The sequence below is a fragment of the Dendrobates tinctorius genome, unplaced genomic scaffold (assembly GCF_039654945.1).
Source record: "Dendrobates tinctorius isolate UK_male_01 unplaced genomic scaffold, ASM3965494v1 ptg000081l, whole genome shotgun sequence".
Taxonomy (NCBI): domain Eukaryota; kingdom Metazoa; phylum Chordata; class Amphibia; order Anura; family Dendrobatidae; genus Dendrobates; species Dendrobates tinctorius.
The window spans coordinates 20,645,100-20,662,920 of record NW_027361749.1 but is presented as its reverse complement, the minus strand read 5'-3'; the positions used below and the strand labels follow the sequence as shown (position 1 = coordinate 20,662,920).

General features: G+C 39.6%; 1 protein-coding gene across 1 annotated transcript in view; it reads left to right on the top strand.

Annotated features, from left to right (window-relative positions):
• The first annotated feature begins 1,742 nt into the window (after positions 1-1,742).
• The window catches only part of OPRK1 (opioid receptor kappa 1), a 255,782-nt gene continuing 239,703 nt past the window's right edge, over positions 1,743-17,821 (top strand). Inside the window, exon 1 of the mRNA XM_073583808.1 lies at positions 1,743-1,986. The gene's annotated coding sequence lies outside the window, so the exon portion shown is untranslated. The remainder of the gene's footprint in view (positions 1,987-17,821) is intronic.

Below are 17,821 nucleotides of genomic sequence, written 5' to 3'. Positions count from 1 at the left end.
TATATCTTCATGTAAGTACTGGTTCATACTGAGGCAGCCTAGAATTGGTGTCTCAAGCACCTTAAACTTGCAGCTTAGTCATGGAGTCAGAATAAGAGTTTTGTCCAGTCTGTGAGAGGTTAGTAATTAACTTAAGAATTTTGGATACTTAAATAATATGGTGATAAAACATAGGATAACTAGGTAACCTAAACATCTTGATTGCTATTTATTCATTCCCTGGTCTTCTTCATGTTTTGGAGATTGTTATTGAATTGGTCGACTAAAAGGGAAACACTGCTTTGATTTCTGTATGGTAGTTTACCAAGCTGCTATAGCAACACGTAACAATTCAAGGGCCTTTATTATGCTGTAGTTCAGAATAATTCTTGACATAAGCAATATGAATAGGTGAAATCATTGTGCAACATATGCTGACACAGGAACTCATACATGTAAACATACACATACATACACATATACACGCATATACATGCATGTACATACACATGTAGAAACATATATACAGTAGAGATGAGCGGAACTTTTGAAATATAAATTTGCAGATCTCGCTAAGTTTTACCTAAAAATTTCATTGGTGGTGTTTATATTAGTGTTTTTTAATACTGGAAAGCTTGTAATTGCTCTTAATATACACATGTAGGAGAGTAAAGAGAGAACCTTGCTTACCATAAGCGCTTACACTTTATAGGCAAGATAGAGACAAGTCCCTGCTGACCATAAGAGGTTATACTCTACAGGAGAAATTGGACCCAGTTGACCATAAGAGCTTACATTCTACAAAAGCGAAAGTGGACCCTGCTGACCATAAGAGTTTGCACTTTACAGACGAGAGAGACAGGTCCCTGCTGACCATAAGAGGCTACTCTCTACAGGAGAGATTGCACCCTGCTGACCATAAAAACTTACATTCTATAGAAGAGAGAGATGACCCTGCTGACCATAAGCTCACTCTAAGGAAGTGAGAAAGAGAAGACTCCTACTGATCATTAGAAAAGAAAGACTTAGAGACTCTGGAGATGGAAAATTATTCTGTCTCTGTCGTCAAACTGTGCTCCACTGAAAACTGCTGATCTCTGATGGTCCAGGTACTTACCACCACTGTATAACAAGTTAGGATAATCTGCTCGATGGCATAGCTGAAGGACATTATGCGGAAGCCCACATGGCAATGCAAAATTATGTTTGTCTGCTCTTTAAGGCTTCATCAGTGTTCGAAATTTTGCCAGACAAGAATTTTTTTATATAAACCATGACTCAAATCTCAAAATGTTCGAATTCACATGAAACCGATAATTTCAGAAAATTTGGTTTGAACTCGATCCTCAGCTAATTGATCCGCTTATCTCTAATACGCATATATACACAATAGCACGTACACACACACATATAGTCACACATGTACACACACGTACTTACACATGCACACACGTACACATACGCACATATGCACAGGTGGACATTATGCACAAATAATACTCTACATTCCCAGTTCTAATACAATTTTACATTTAAAATGAAAAAAAAAAAAAGAAAGAAAAAGAAACATGACCTGGACCTATTCCATGCCTTTTGGCTTTCTTCTGCACTTGGCAAGCAGATATCATAGTGTGATACATCCAGTCATCAGAGAGATGTCTCAGACCAGAGTGCTGCTTCAGACAGAGATCTGAAGGAAGAAGGAGAGAGGGGGAAAAGAGAGAAGCAAAGTAGAGAGGAGGGGCTGTGGACCAGATGCACAGAAAAGTGTTACCAAACGAGAAGCTGAGAGGCAGAGCAGGAAAGTAACAATTGAAAAAGAAGCTTTCCGCAGACTTAGATGACATGTGAAATGGGACTAAGCATGATGTGCCTGAGAGTGTAAAGCAGACTTCAGCAGGGAGATCATCTCTTGTCTATAGGGTGTCAGGAGAGGAGCCACCGAGTGACAAGCACGTCTCCAACGAGAGCAACACATTCCACATTCTCCAAAGCAGCCTGGAACAGGTAATTCCCACGTATCATTCCCTGTCTTTACTACTATGCAAGTGTATTACAGGAAAATTATATATATCATATTTTTTCCCTTTAGATGTGTCAGTTCTTAAATCTAGATAGAATCTTATAATATGGTATCATGATGAGTCTCACCAAATCTAAAATACCATTCAGCTACATCTGGCAAACTCGGCTCTGCCATGAGATTATTTATTATAATCGATCTCTGTATATTTCATTGCAGAAGATGAAATATATATACATATTGTATGTGACAGTGTGTGATGACAGATCTCCTTCTAACTGTATACAATATATATGTATGGTATGTATGAGCAATTTCTGAATAAGAGTCACGCTTATCTCAATTGTCTGTAGACTGTTGGCTTTTCATGTGTTTGCATTGTATGTATGTTTTGTGCTTTGCTTATGGATGTAATGTTTTGACGAAAGAAAGTACCGTATTAGTGATATGTAACATTCTGAGATTTGTTTCACGGAGATCTGTGTATAGAAGACAGCTAATGATAATGGAAAAAGTATAGAAACAATCAATTAACATAGATGGCTGATTATTAGTAGAGATGAGCAAATTTGTTCGGATTCGGTTCCAAATACGATCGGCAGCGAATATTGTTTTTGCAATATTCGCTGAACTCAGCCGAACGTCATTAAAGTCAATGGGAGTATAAATTACCGAATATGTTCAGAACCGATCATTAAACATTCATTCGGCACGAATACTGTTCGAATATGGCACGAATATGTCAAAATCAGATTAGGGGGCAAAAACCGAACAAAATCGCTCATCTCTAGTTATTAGTGCCACCAGTCATGTATAAATGATCAATATCCTCAGCCTCAGGGACTGAGACAGAAATGTGAATTAATGCTTAATTAAAGTAGCACATTAGATCTGCAGATGCATTCAGCTAAGACACCTGCTAACTGTAGGACCTGGTGTAACATCATATATACGCTGTCCACGTTAAGACCGAGCTATTAGCTCCTTCAGTTATGTGCTTGATCTTGATGGCAAAGCTACTTGTATCCTCTTGTGTTATTGGGAACAGTGGTGTGTGCTAACCATGGCGATAATAATCAGCACGCATTAGTTACAGATTTACATGGCAACATGTGCTCCCTTTCTCCAGAACTTCTTAGTTTCCATAGGTACATATGTCTGTGCCCCAGTATACTGCGATATAGCAAGAACTATAAATGTCTAGAAAATAAGTGTATGAAACATGGAACTGGACACATTATCGAAAGTTGTCTGAATACTCCTTAAAGGAACTTGTAGTGCAATCTGCAGGCGGCATTGTATAGAGCAGATAAATGTAAAGTTTTATGGCAAAAGATTCCGTATAACCTGTGTTTAAATCACTGCATATTCTGGGCTTTTCAGTCAAGTAGGCGGTCTTAATGATTGACAGGATATCAATCTCAAAAACAGACCCTACGATGATGCCATCAGATGCCTACAGATTGTACTGATGCATTTTCACTTTAACTTACCATTCTATTATTGTATACAATATCTTATCAACAAAAAAACTACAATAAAAAAATCCCAAGATGCTTTTTTCAAAAATACAAAAAAGATCTTTATTTAATTTAGCAAGGCTACATGGACATGGGGGAAGGAACAAACATGACATGCAAATGTGAGCAATGGGCGCACCTTGGAAAGGTATACAATATACAGTGCTGTGCAAATTCATTGGGACAAAGCATTTTTTTAAGTAAAATCGTAAGTTGGTTACCAGTCAGTGATGCAAACCAGTTTTAACTGCTTTGAACAGGCACTCACACCTGTTCAAAGCAGTAAAAACTGGTTTGAATCACTGACTGGTAACCAACTTACAATTTTACTTAAAATTGCTTTGTCCCAATTAATTTGCACAGCACTGTATTAACTCAGATCATAAGTATATTATAATCATTATCCTATTGCACATTCCCAAATGGCCTAATGCAGAGTAAACATAGGCATCCTATGTGTATATACATATAGATGTTCAATAGAAATCAATAAATGTTATACTTGATAAGATGCCTGGGAACGTGTCACAGTGCGCCTTCCCTGACGCATGTTTTGGCGCATTTCGTCAAGGGCAAAGACTTTGCCAGCCGAAACGCGCGTTGGGGAGGGTGCACTGTGACCATGATATTTTTTGGCCACACATAACTAATAACTTATACTTTAAAATTTTGTTAGCTGTACATTGTGTGGTTTCTCGGAGGATTTCATGGTATTGTATACAATATGTGGACAGTAATTAGGCAAATTAATTGTACAGTGATGTTGATTATGTTTGTGCTACTTAAATAAAATTATTCTTATTATTATAATTTGTATTTTTACAGATTAATTTTATTATTGAACATCTCCAGTGCTGTCAGTCAATCCACAATGATAATAAACTTGAAACCTGAATATTTAAGAAAGTAGAAGTATTGCTTTGTGTTTCTTAGGAGAATACATATGTGTGCAAAATTATTTGGCAACTATTATTATGAAGAATTATTGTGCAACTAAATTTAAAACTTACATTTTCCCTTCTCAGTTGTTTATTTTTATCTGTTAAAGTGAGAATAATTACCAAACAACTCAACAGGTACAAAAATACATTCCCAACATTTAAAATATATATATCAGTGACTAATATAGCCGCACTTCCTTTCAATAACAGCCATAAGCTCCATCCATGGAGTCTGTCAGCTTCTTAATCTGTTGATGATTAACTTTTTTTGGCAGCATCAACCACAGTCTCCCAGACACTGTTCAGAGAGGTGACTGTTTTCCTTCATCGTAAAGTTCCCATTTAAGAAGGGTCCAAAAGTTCTCAATAAGGTTTAGGTCAGGAGAGAAAGGAGCCATGTCATTATTCTTTTACACTTAAGGCCTTTACTGGCAGCCAAGCAGTGGAGACTTCAATGCTACGATGGAGCATTGTCCTGCATAAAAATCTTGGTTTTCTTGAAAGATGCAGACTTTTTCTGGTACCGTTGCTTGAAGAAAGTGTCTAAAAACTGACAGTGGGATTGGGAGGTGTTTTTGGGTATATCTATCATCAGAAAAGGTCCATCTATCGCATCTTTAATAATACTAGCCAATAGTAGTACCCCAACTTCACCTTGCTAGTGTCTAAGTAAAAGTGGAGATCTGTACCCATTACTGATTCAGCCATGGGCCCATCCATCTAACCCATGAAGAGTCACTCTCATCTCTTTAGTCCATAAAATCTCTGAAAAATCTGTCTTCAGATATTTTTTGGCCCACTCTTGACATTTCAACGTCTGTGTTTTGTTAAGTCGTGATCGGTTTTCTTCCTTTCTTTCCTTGGACATGTCTCTGAGCACTGAACTCCTTGTATTTCTGTGTCTTGCTCAGTGGTGATTTGGTTTTGGCCTTCCCTACCTTGGCCATGTCTCTGAGCACTGAACACCTTGTACTTCTATGTCTTGCTCAGTGCTGGTCGGGTTTCAGCCTTCCCTACCATGGCCATGTTTCTGAGCGCTGAACTGCTTGTACTTCTGGGGACTCCAGAGGTTGCATTTCTTGAATTTGACAGCTGTGGAGGATAATGGCTTCCTGATCGTTTCACCTTTGATTCTTCTCAAATCTTTGGCAGTTAGTGTGCATCTTTCTTTCTTCCACACATTTTTTTGCAACTCTGTTGACTATTTGCAACAAAACCTTTGATGGTTCTGCGATCATGCCCTAACATCTTAGAAATTTCAAGAAAGCTAGATCTCTCTGTAAGACTTTTAACAATTCTTGACTTTTCAGAGTCAGATTAATTTCTTTGGTACATTTTTGCCTGAGGAAAACAAGCTGCCTAATAATTCTGCACACCTTGAGAAAGGTTGTTGTACCCTTAGGCCGCACCACCAGTTGTGTCATGGCGGTAACCTGTATGCCTCCTCAGCACTGCCCTATTCAGTGGCTCGCTGTGTTTTGCCTCTTGCAGCTCTGCTGCATCATGGGTGGTTTTCTTTTGCCTTAGGGAGGTGTGGCTGGTCTCTGCAGGAATTTAACCCTGATGTGTCCTGCAGAGATTAGGTTCCCCGGCCAATCCCATGTCACCAGGCTTTATATCTGGCAGTTTCTCTCACCACTCTTTGCCTGGAGGTTGGTTCCTAGCCTGTTTTTCCTGCTAATGATCTGTATGTGCTTATGTGTTAATGTTTCTTCTGTTACTGACCCAACTTGCCTACCCATCCTGTCTGATCTTTCCACTCTTGACCTCGGATATGTATTCTGAACTTGTGCCCCGACCACAGACCTTCTGACCACATTTTTATCTTTGTCATTCTGTACCATGTACCTGTGCCTCTGAACCACCGGTCAGCTGCAGCAGTCCCGGGGAGTGCCCTGAAGTGGTACCTGGTGACTACTGTGGCCAAGCCTATCTTTACCACAAGAGGCTCTAGAGAAAAGCATGTAGTCACTTAGTCACGCCCCTCCAGGGTAAGCCCAGTCGGTTCACACCCACCACCAGTACAGCTTGGAGTTGGAAAATCTAATTTAGCTAGGATAATGACCCAAAATTCAAGCAATTTAGCAAAGTATCAGGTAAAATGTAACTATTATTCAAATTGCAGCAATAAAAAGGTATGAGAAAAAAACTGGGATCTATTAAAAAGTGCTCTACTGCAAAAAAGTGAAATAAGTGAAGAAATGGAAACAACTATTATTCCCCTATATGGATATGAGCTACGGTACATTAACTCAACTCTTAATTATGTTACAGCTATGTATTTTGTCAGCATAAGCAAAGCTACTTTGTTGAGAGCTGTGCTAATTCCACATACAAGGATTGTGGTGTCCGAAGCAATCTCCCATTGTTCAGGCCTTACTGTATATACATATGTTTATTGATCATTTTATTCACAGCCTGATACTGAAACCAGTACAAACCACATCACTGCAAAACACTCTTGCAGCAGAGATTGCTATTACATCAACAACCAGGGCATCCAGAATATTCTTCCAACTGTTATCACTTTAAATTAAACACAGCAGATACTGAAGACCCAGAATTACAATATATTAGTGACTTCTATTCTCTTTAGAAACATAATAATAGGCCAAGGGCACTCTCATCAGCTCCAATAGATTTCCAGACATCTCATTATTTATCTGTATTATTAACTGATGGAAATCTCTGCCACCAATTCTTGGGCACAAAAATGACTTCTATGTTTAAGTCAAGTTTGTAAGAAAATGGAACATTCTCACCGGATGTAGATAGGGTTGTTATCACCACTTTACTTTCAAGGGATGCCAGTTGGAAGAATATTGAGGCCTGAACAATAGGAGAGCGCTTGGGCAACATAATCCTTGTATGTGGAATTAGCATGGCTCTCATCAAAGTAGCTTTGCGTATGCTGACAAAATACACAGCTGCAACATAATTAAGAGTTGAGTTAATGTACCCTAGCTGTTATGCATATAGGGGAATAATAGTTGTATCCATTTTTTCACTTATTTCACTTTTTTGCACTAGAGCAATTTTTAATAGATCTCTGATAACTTTTTATTGCTGCAATTTGAATAAAAGTTAAATTTTACCTGATCCTTTGCTAAATTGAGTTGGAAAATCTTCATAAAAATGATATGGTTAAAATACTTACTTGGATAATAATTGTGCACACAGTATATGTATACATGTATATACATAGATATATATAACTGAACCTTTTGAAATTCCAACCCAACAGGTTTAGAAAATTTTTCTGAAAAATTTGACTAAATTTGCCATAAATTTCAAGTAGTCCATTTACCTTGGACTGGTGTGCAGAACAATTGTCATTCCTCAATACTGTATCCAGCCTATTTTAGGCCCCTTTCTCTGGTACGTGTGGTGACAGTTTTCACATGTACCTGAGACACATACACACGCAGAACCATTCAAATGAATGGGTCTATTCACATGTCAGTGTGTTTCCACGGATCGTGTGTCCGTGGGAAAAACCTGCTGACTTATCCGTTTTTTGCTGTCATTGGACAGAAAAACGTCCCGCACATGTGCACATGGAGAACATGCATTGATGTCCTATGTGTGAGGGACGGCGGCCGGGGAAGAAGCGCTACTGTAAGCGCTGTTCCCTGGCGACTGGTGCTGAAGTTGGCTCTCATTCTCCCCTGCTCTGCCAGCAAGCAGAGGAGAATGATGAGCGCTATATTAAAGTGTGAACGACAGCAGGTGGTGGCTTTTGGGACTGTTACCCCCATCATCCGACACCTGCTGCTAATAACAGTGACAGTAGGTGCGAATGATCGGGGTATTCCACAGTCCAGTCCCCACCTGCTGTCGTTCGGACTTTAATATAACACTCATCATTCTCCACTGCTCGCCGGCAGTACAGGGGAGAATGACAGCCGGCTTCAGTACCAGCCACCAGGGATCAGCGCTGACAGTAGCGCTTCTTCCCTGGCTGCTGTCCGTTTGGTACTGATGCGGCACACGGTTGCCACACGTGTGCCACACGTAGTACACACACGGACACATGGACACGGATATCTCCGGTACTGTTGTTTCCAGTACCGGAAATATATGGACGTGTGAAAGGGGCCTTAGTGAAAGTGAGACAAATAGATGCAGTTTACATATTAAAGAGTTTGATAACTTTTAGCAATGGAAGGCTAATAAATTACAATATTTCTAAAGCTGATTTGTTAATATTCTTCTTATAATTGACAAGAGGACACTGTCCATAAGAATTGTTTAACACATTTTTTATGATCATTTTTTTCTTGGGTGTTACTGAACAAAATGGAAAAGTAAACATAGTAAATTATTGGTTCTTAGTACTAAATTATTATTCTGTTCCAGATAATAAAGGAAATTAAGAAAAAAACATCTTTCACCAATGATACTCATCTAGTTTAATCCAGTTGCATGCAATAAAACAAGTGAGATGAGCAGTGCAGACAAAAGAAAGGTTTCTAGCTCGCCCCTCGGTCTTTGTGTGATGATGTCTGAGCGTTCCTAAAGAACGCTCACTTACAAGTTGTCATAATAACCTGTAAACATACAGTGGGGGGAATAAGTATTTGATCACCATGCAAAATCTCACCTTGTGGAGTATCCTTGATCATGAGGAAGGTGAGAGATCAGCCTAAAATTACATGGAGGGGACTTGTTAATGATCTCAAGGCAGCTGGGCCCACAGTCACCAAGAAAATCATTGGTAAAACATTACGCCGCAAAGGTTTAAAATCCTGCAGTGCCTGAAAGGTCCTCCTGCTCTAGAAGGCACATGTACAGGCCTATCTGAAGTTTGTCAATGAACTGAACATCTGGATGATTCTATGAGTGATTGTGAGAAGGTGCTGTGGTCAGATAAGACAAAAATTGAGCTCTTTAGCATTAACTCAACTCGCCATGTTTGGAGGAAGAGAAATGCTGCCTATAACTGAAAGAACACCATCCCCACTGTCAAACATGGAGGTGGAAACATTATGTATTGGGGTGTTTCTCTGCTAAGGGCACAGGACTACTTCACCAGATCAATGGGAGAATGAATGGAGCCATGTACCTTAAAATCCTGAGTGACAACCTCCTTCACTCTGCCAGGACATTAAAAATGGGTCATGGCTGGGTCTTCCAGCAAGACAATGACCCAAAACATACAGCCAAGGCAACAAAGGAGTGGCTCAAAAATAGGCACATTAAGGTCATGGAGTGGCCTAGCCAGTCTTCAGACCTTAATCCTATAGAAAACTTATGGAGGGAGTTGAAGTTCCGAGTTGCCAAGCGACAGCCTCAAAATCTTAATGATTTAGAGATGATCTGCAAAGAGGAGCGGACCAATATTCCTCCTGACATGTGCGCAACCCTCATCATCAACTACAAAAAACATCTGACTGCTGAGCTTGCCAATAAAGGTTTTTCAACCAAGTATTAGGTCTTGTTTGCCAGAGGGATAAAATACTTAATTTATACACTCTGATTTTCTGGACTTTATTTTTGATATTCTATCTTTCAATGTTAAAAATAACCTACCCTTAAAATTATAGACTGTTCCTGTCTTTGTCAGTGGGAAAAGAGATCAAAAACTTATTTCCGCCACTGTTTCATGTGAACAGAAAAGACATAAAACCACAAGCAATATCAATGTGATGTTCATTATATACTGTACATATACACAATAAAATGGTAATGAAGACCCATAATGCAATCTAAAGAGGACTAGTTTTATTTTTCTATAATAAACCAAAGGTTTTAACGCTAAAACACACTCAAGTCATTATTTTTTTAATTTAATTGCATTTTGCCTCTCTCTTAATAACTTGCTGTGGTGTTCACCTCCCTCTGCAAGCCTTGGAACATGTTCGGTACCTGAAAATCCCAGAATGTTTAGATTATGCTTGTATTTACACTAGAGTTGAGTGACTTTGGTCGGATCGGGTTTCGTGAAACCCGAATGAAACAAAATTTGAGTCGGCTGAAACTGGTCCGACTAGGGCAAAAAAAGTCGGAGTTTCGTCCGAAATCCAACCCCAATGCAAGTCAATGGGGAATAAAAGTTGGCAGTGAGTGGATGAATGTCATCCGCTCAATGACGACTTTTATTTCCCATTGATTTGCATTGGGGTCGGGTTTTGGACGAAACTCCGACTTTTTTTTGCCCTAGTCGGACCAGTTTCACCCGACTCAAATTTTGTTTCATTCGGGTTTCACGAAACCCGATCCGACCAAAGTCGCTCAACTCTAATTTACACTATTTATCAGTTTATGCTATGTATGTTGTCTTTTATCCATGTGGATTTTTTTTTACATTGGATAAAAAAATTGCTGTTTATTCAAAAGATTCAGAAAGCACAACCGGTCAATTGTACATGAGATAGTGCCCCTTGTCTCAATCAACGTGTCAAGTAAATGGAGGTCTCAAAAAATCTGAGATTCTCACAGTTATTGAACATGTGTCTGAAGCGGGTGTTGATTGCCATGTAATGGTTATACCCTTTCATGTGTCTGCACTGCTCCCATATCTTGTTTACTTGCATAAAACTGAATTAAATTAGGTGAACATCATCGATGAGTGCCACTTCTTTTCCAAATCTTCTTTATAAATGGATCTCTGGACCTATATGATACAGCTGAGCATCACAGTATAAAAAGTAGTGGTGATTTATCCGTGGTACGAGAGGCTGTGCAAATAAGGAAGTGGCTGCTGATCTATGAGGATTTATAATTCTGATCCTCTTTTATAGTGTATCTATTGTTTGGGTCAAAAAATAAATAAGTGTTACATATCATTAGACAGGTCTAGGCAGGGGCATCAACTAAATGACCTTAAACATTTTTCCATAAATATTTTATCACCTTTACATGTCATAGGTTTCATGATTGTTGAGAGTCCAACTCTTGGGCCTGGCCACCTCCTACCTTCCAGTCCATAGTGTGAATGGTGTGGTAGTGTCCACTCACTGTGTTTGGGACAAGTGGAGATAAACAAGCACTATGGTAATCTACAGTGATTTGCGAAAGTATTCACTCCCTTGGCATGTTTTGTCTTTGTTACCTCACAACCTAAAATTTCACTGTTTTTTTGAGGTTTTGCATTGGTTGATGAAAAGAACATGCTTATAACTGTGAACAAAATAACTGCCAAAATAACTGAAAACTTCAGTGTGCGTAGTTATTCACCCCCGAAAATCAGTTCTTTGTAGAGCCTCCTTTTGCGGAATTACAGTTGCAAGTCTGTTTGGATAAGTCTTTATGAGCTTTCCACATCTTGCCATTTTGATTTTTACCCATTCCTCAAGGCAAAATTAATCCAGCTCCTTCATGCTAGTTTCCTCTGATGAACAACAATTGTCACAGGGATACAACAACAAAGAAGAGTCTCCTCTATTTCAGGATTCAGAAGATTGCGGATTTGGCTGCACACACGCCTGCACTGGTTGGATCTACTTTGCTTTCCAGTTAACTGTGCAGATTTAACTTTTTTACTTGATCGTTTGTGGCAAAGATAAAGTAGTTCTGTTTGTCTCCTAAAGCTTTCCGACCCAGGTTATCCCAGCTGCTCTGATTTTTCACTCCCCTCTGGCATAAGTATTCACCTATTAGCTTGGGTAGTTGCCAGTCATAGCTTGCTATATCTTGGTATCGGTATGAAGATGTGGGTTGTGGAAAGAGAAATCATCTAGGAGATGTTTCCAGAGATTGCTGTTTGGAAGTTTGTTTGGTGTTTTCCTTTCCTTTATTTCTGTTTTGGTTTTCCTAATCCTTCCCTTCCTTTTATACCTTTCTGTAGTCTGGGTGCACATTGAGTGATTACTGTTTCTTTTACCCATGTCTGTTCCTTTTGTTTTAAGATCTTAGAGCAGGACTAGTATTCCCGCAGTTCCACATGGTAGCAAGTGCTTGGGTAAGAAAGGGATAGAATCGTGATCGCTGCACGGGGTGAAAGACCCGAACTAGGGACATCAGGGAGCTCAAGGGAAAGCCTAGTCCATTTCACAGAGAGTCTACACCCACCAGCAAGACAGAATTCTTCAAATCTGACCACAGATTCTCAATTGGATTAAGGACTGTGTTTTGACTAGGGCACTCCAAAACATTTACACATTTCCACTGAAACTACTCAAGTGCTGCTTTAGCAGTATGCTTTGGGTCATTGTCTTGTTGGAAGGTGAACCTCTGTCCCAGAATCAAATCACTGACAACGTTTCACAGGTTTTTCTCAAGAATATCCCTGTAATTCACACAATTCATCTTCCCCTTTACTTGGATCATTTTCCCTGTCCCTTCTGTCAAAAAACATCTCCACAGCATGATGCTGTCATCACCATGTTTCACTGTGGGGATGGTGTTCTCTAGGTGATGAGCTGTGTTAGTTTGGTGCCAGATATTAAGTTTACCTTAGTGGCCAAAAATTTCAATTTTGGACTCAACTGACCACCACACCTTCCTCCATACATTTGAGGAGTCTCCCACATGTCTTTTGGCAAATTCAAAATGAGCCGTACAATTTTGGTGTAAATAAAGACTTTTTTTCTGCCCACTCTTTCATAGATGCCACCTTTATGGAGTATACCGCTTATTGTGGTCATATGGACAAATGCTCCAATCTCCGATTGGGAACTCTTTCCAGCTCCTTCATGGTTACCTTTGGCCTTGATGCTGCCTCTCTGATTAATGCGTTCCTTGCCCGGGCTGAAAGTTTTGATGGACAGCCCTCTCTTGGCAGGTTTGTTGTTGTATCATGTTCTATCCATTTGATGATAATGGACTTGATGGTGCTCTGGGGGATCATCAGAGATTGGGATTTATTATATAATCCAACCCTGACTTGTACTTCTCAACAACTTTATCTCTGACTTGATTGGAGATCTCCTTGGACTTCATGGTTTTGTTTGGTTAGTGGTGCTTCTTACTTAATGTTGCTACAGTCTCTCTGGTGTGCATATACTGACAGACCATGTGACACTTAAATTGAACACAAAGGAATTGCTAAAGTGCTTCATCGCAAAAGTGGTGAATACATATGCACATGTCAATTGTTTGTTATTTGATTGCATAAATTTAATTTATGTCTATATTTTTATCACTTCACTTCACCAACTTAAGACTATTTACAAAAATATTTAAACACAGGTTGTAATGTAACAAAATAGGTAAAAGCCAAGGGGGTAAGTGCATTGGTTTTCACATACACACTACCACTGCATATAAAGGAGACCATTGTTCTTTTGATAATTGGGAACCTCAGCAGTTGAGCTCACAAATGTGACACCTAAACTATGGATTTGTGATAAATGTTACTTATGAGTAACCCATTGAAAATATTTGGACTATGTAAAACAATGTTGGAAAGATTAAACAGTTTGACATTTTGTAAAAAAAAATTGTGTTTCCATGGTTAAACAATCTATAAACAAATCCCATTTGTAGTCTTGCTCTGGGAAACCTCTGGACTTTTCTTTGGTCGCTGGTCTCCCGCTGGCCAGCACGCATGTGTGACAGGCGGGAGACCAGCGATCTGCTGGTAACTAACGTACACATCGGGTATCCAAAGGACGGGCGTCCCTTAGCGCGCTGATGAAGGGAGCTGGTAACTAATGTACACATCGGGTATCTAAGGGACGCACGTCCCTTGGATACCCGATGTGTACTTTAGTTACCAGCTCCCTGCACTAGCGTGCTGGTAACTAACGAACACAGTGACGCCGCGCGCTCGGTGTCGCTGTGCTGATCGCTGGTGAAGCTGTCTGTTTGACAGCTCTCCAGCGATCATGTAGCGATTCACCAGTGATCCTGACACGTTGATATTGTTGTCGGGATCGCTGGTGAGTCGCTATGTGTGAAGGGGCCCTAATGAGTAATAGTCGATAGTAGCAGATTGGATGTAGTCTTAATTTTATCATCTGGCCTTACAGAGGGATTGGGGTAATTCCTTCACTGGATGGTATGACAGGTTTATTTATAGCGTCTAACCCAGGGGACTTAAGATACAGAATAGTGTTGAACATACAAAATAGTGGGATACTTTTAATCAATGTTGTTTGTAAAATTGCTACATTTTAAAAGTAAATCAATGAAAAGGAAATTGTATTGAAGGCCATATTTATTGATCCAGGGTGAAATACCAGTTCATTGCAAGATGCAGACAGGCACCAATGGTTAAAGGAGGAGGTAGCCCAGATGCAAAATATTGACAAACATCCACTTACACACATCTATCATCCATGAGGTGGGTGGATGCATAATATTCTAAAAGCGCTAAACAAAATAAGATCTGCAAGGCGGCAGTCACATGTGTATTGTAACAAGCTAGCCAAAAATCTATTCTTAAGGCTCCGGTCACACTATCAGTATCTGGTCAGTAGTTTACCTCAGTATTTGTAAGCCAAAACCAGGAGTGGGTGATAAATACAGATGTGGTGACGTGTTTCTATTATACTTTTCCTCTGGTTGTTCCACTCCTGGTTTTGGCTTACAAATACTGTGGTAAAATACTGACCAGATACTGTTAGTGTGACCGTAGCCTAATGCCCATATGGTCGGATCAAGTGACAGTGAGCATGTCTGTAGGAACTTCCCACACATACTGGCAACAGAGCGGGAGTAAGAAGTATGTTAGTAAAATAAGTTCTCCCTCTATATTTACCAAAGCCACTTTACGAAAAAATAAGTAAAATAATTGTATGTTCACATATTTTATTGGGTGGATTCCTATAAAAATCCACAGCAAAGCCACTGCAAAATCCACATTAATTAAATTTAGATTTTAATTTCGTATCAGTGTTTGCAGCAACTTATAAAACTATAAATTGCAAAGGGTTATATCCAAAGTATATAGTAGCAAAATAAGGCCGGAGTCACGCTAGAGAGAAATACGGTAGTCACTAAGGCTGCGCGTACTCCCTGCCTGACCGGTAGTGAACTCAACAGAATGGGAAAATGTTTCAAAACTTTCCCATGCTAATGAGGTCATGTCTGATCATGCGAGGAGGCTGCGCAGGCAGCTTTTCATTCATTCCGCAGTGGTTTACAGCTGGGGTGGTAGCATTAGCACCGCTCCCGATTGTAAACTACCCTTTAACCCCTTGAGATGGATTGCAGCTTGGGACATGACTGTACGGCGGATAGGTATGGGATATTGTTGCTTTTTTATTTTGGATTATTTACAGGAGAACAAGGGCGTCAATTGGATTGGAAGTTTAATAAAGATGGCAAAAGTCTTTTTTCTTAATGTCTGTGTGTGTTTTTTAACCCTTTCAGACTAGTGGATTAATATTGGATAGGTATCTTATGGACACATCTCCCTTATTAACCAGGATTAATGTCATCTTACAATAGCAAGGTGACATTAACCCCTTATTACCCATATGCCAACTGCTACTGGGCAATGGGAAGAGAGAGGCTAAGTGCCAGAATAGGCGTATCTTCCAGATGCGCCTTTTCTGGGGTGGCTGGGGGAAGATGTTTTTAGCCAGGGGGGCCAATAACCATGGTCCCTCTCTAGGCTATTAATATCTGCCCTCAGTCACTGGCTTTCCCACTCTGGTGGAGAAAATTGCATGGGAGCCCACACCAGTTTTTTATGTGATGCAATTCTTTAATTTAACACCTGCAGCTTCAAAATTTTACACACAGACACTACTAAAAATATTAGTGAGGGGCATATATAAACCTAACAGATATGCAATAGTTTACTGTATGTAAACCATGTCTCATATTCTGTCAGGTTCTGCAATGATTTTACGGTAGCCGACAATTGAATTATCAGCTATTCTGCTACCTAGCTTTGTATGAAATATAAATATATATATATGTATCTCACTGACATATATATATATATATACTGTATATATATATATATAGTAAGTATGTTTTCACAAATATTTGAGCCCATGGATCCATTATATGTCCATTTTGCAAGCCGGCGAGAAAATCTCGCCATACGGATGCTATACGGATGTCACATGGATACTTAAATGCCAAAAAATCGCATCCACGCATTTCATATGGATGACATATGGGTCACTGTTCAGGGAACATTTCTGTGATTCTTAGCCGTGTAAAGTGGACCGATTTTTTATACGTTGTGTGTGATTCCAGCCAGAATGTAAAAATGTCACCGCTTCTCAATTTCCACACTGATTTTTTTCCACACTATATAGATAAGATTTACTATGTTCATAAACTGTGGATTTTCAACTCATCAGTGCAGATGAAAGATCTTTATCATACCTGTTGTGATGTCATGGCAAGTAGCTCCCTGCACCTCCCTAACTACTAGTTTACCATCTGTCCTTCTGTTCTTTGGTTGACAGTTCTGGCCTTATAAGGAGAAACAAGTACATGAGAAGGTGCTGTAGCCTATTTGCTCACACTAAGGATGCCTTCAGCACCTATGCTTAGTTTGAACAGTCATTTTGCATTGACACACTTGTGTTAATCTAGGATTGAGCTGAATACATTTCAGAAAAGAATATGCAAATAGCCTCTTCAGAGAGGAAGAAGACTTAAATTCTAGAAGCAACAATTGGATGTTGCAATCCTTAGGGCTTGTACATGCAGATTTGCAAGCAAAACCTGAAGCAATCCTGATGCCAGCAAAGCGAATGAGAAACCTGATGCGTCATGCACACATGTAGTCAGTATTGACCCTTTAATGAACCTTGTCATATGACTTAGAATAAGAAGACAAACCAGAAACTCTGTTTGCAGACAGGTTTTTCAGTGTGTTTGCCCCTCCTCAGTGCAAAGCAAGTGATCTTATTTATCTAGGTGAAAGGCCTCTGATCGATGGTCAAAGGGGGAATGTTTCTGATTGTGGAGAGTGCCAAGTCAGCATAAGGAGACTTATAGACCATGCATTGTTCCTCTGTGAATTTAAATATGCAAATAGTCTCTTCAGAGAGGAACAGGACTTAAACTCCCAGAGCCACCATTAGGATGTAACAATCCTAAAAGTTAATATTATCCTTTTAGCACAGAATAATTGCTATAGCTATAATATATTGCCCTATGGAAAGGAGATATCAGCTCAGCTACCATGTTCCTATCTGAAACTCCTGTAATCAAGTCCAACATAGATTGCCACTGAGTTATGGTCATATAATTGCATACAGTTGTGCTTAAATTTGCAATCATCAGCCCTGAAGCTACGCATGGGATGTACTTGGACGTTCCAACATGACATTGATCCAAAACACAAGGCCAAGTCGACCTGTCATTGGCTACAGCAGAACAAAGTAGCGATTCGGGAGTGCCCATCTGTCTCTTGACCTCAATATCATTGAGCCACTCTTGGGAAATCTCAAGCACGCAGTTCATGCTAGATAGCCCAGGAATTTACAGGAACTGGAGTTTTT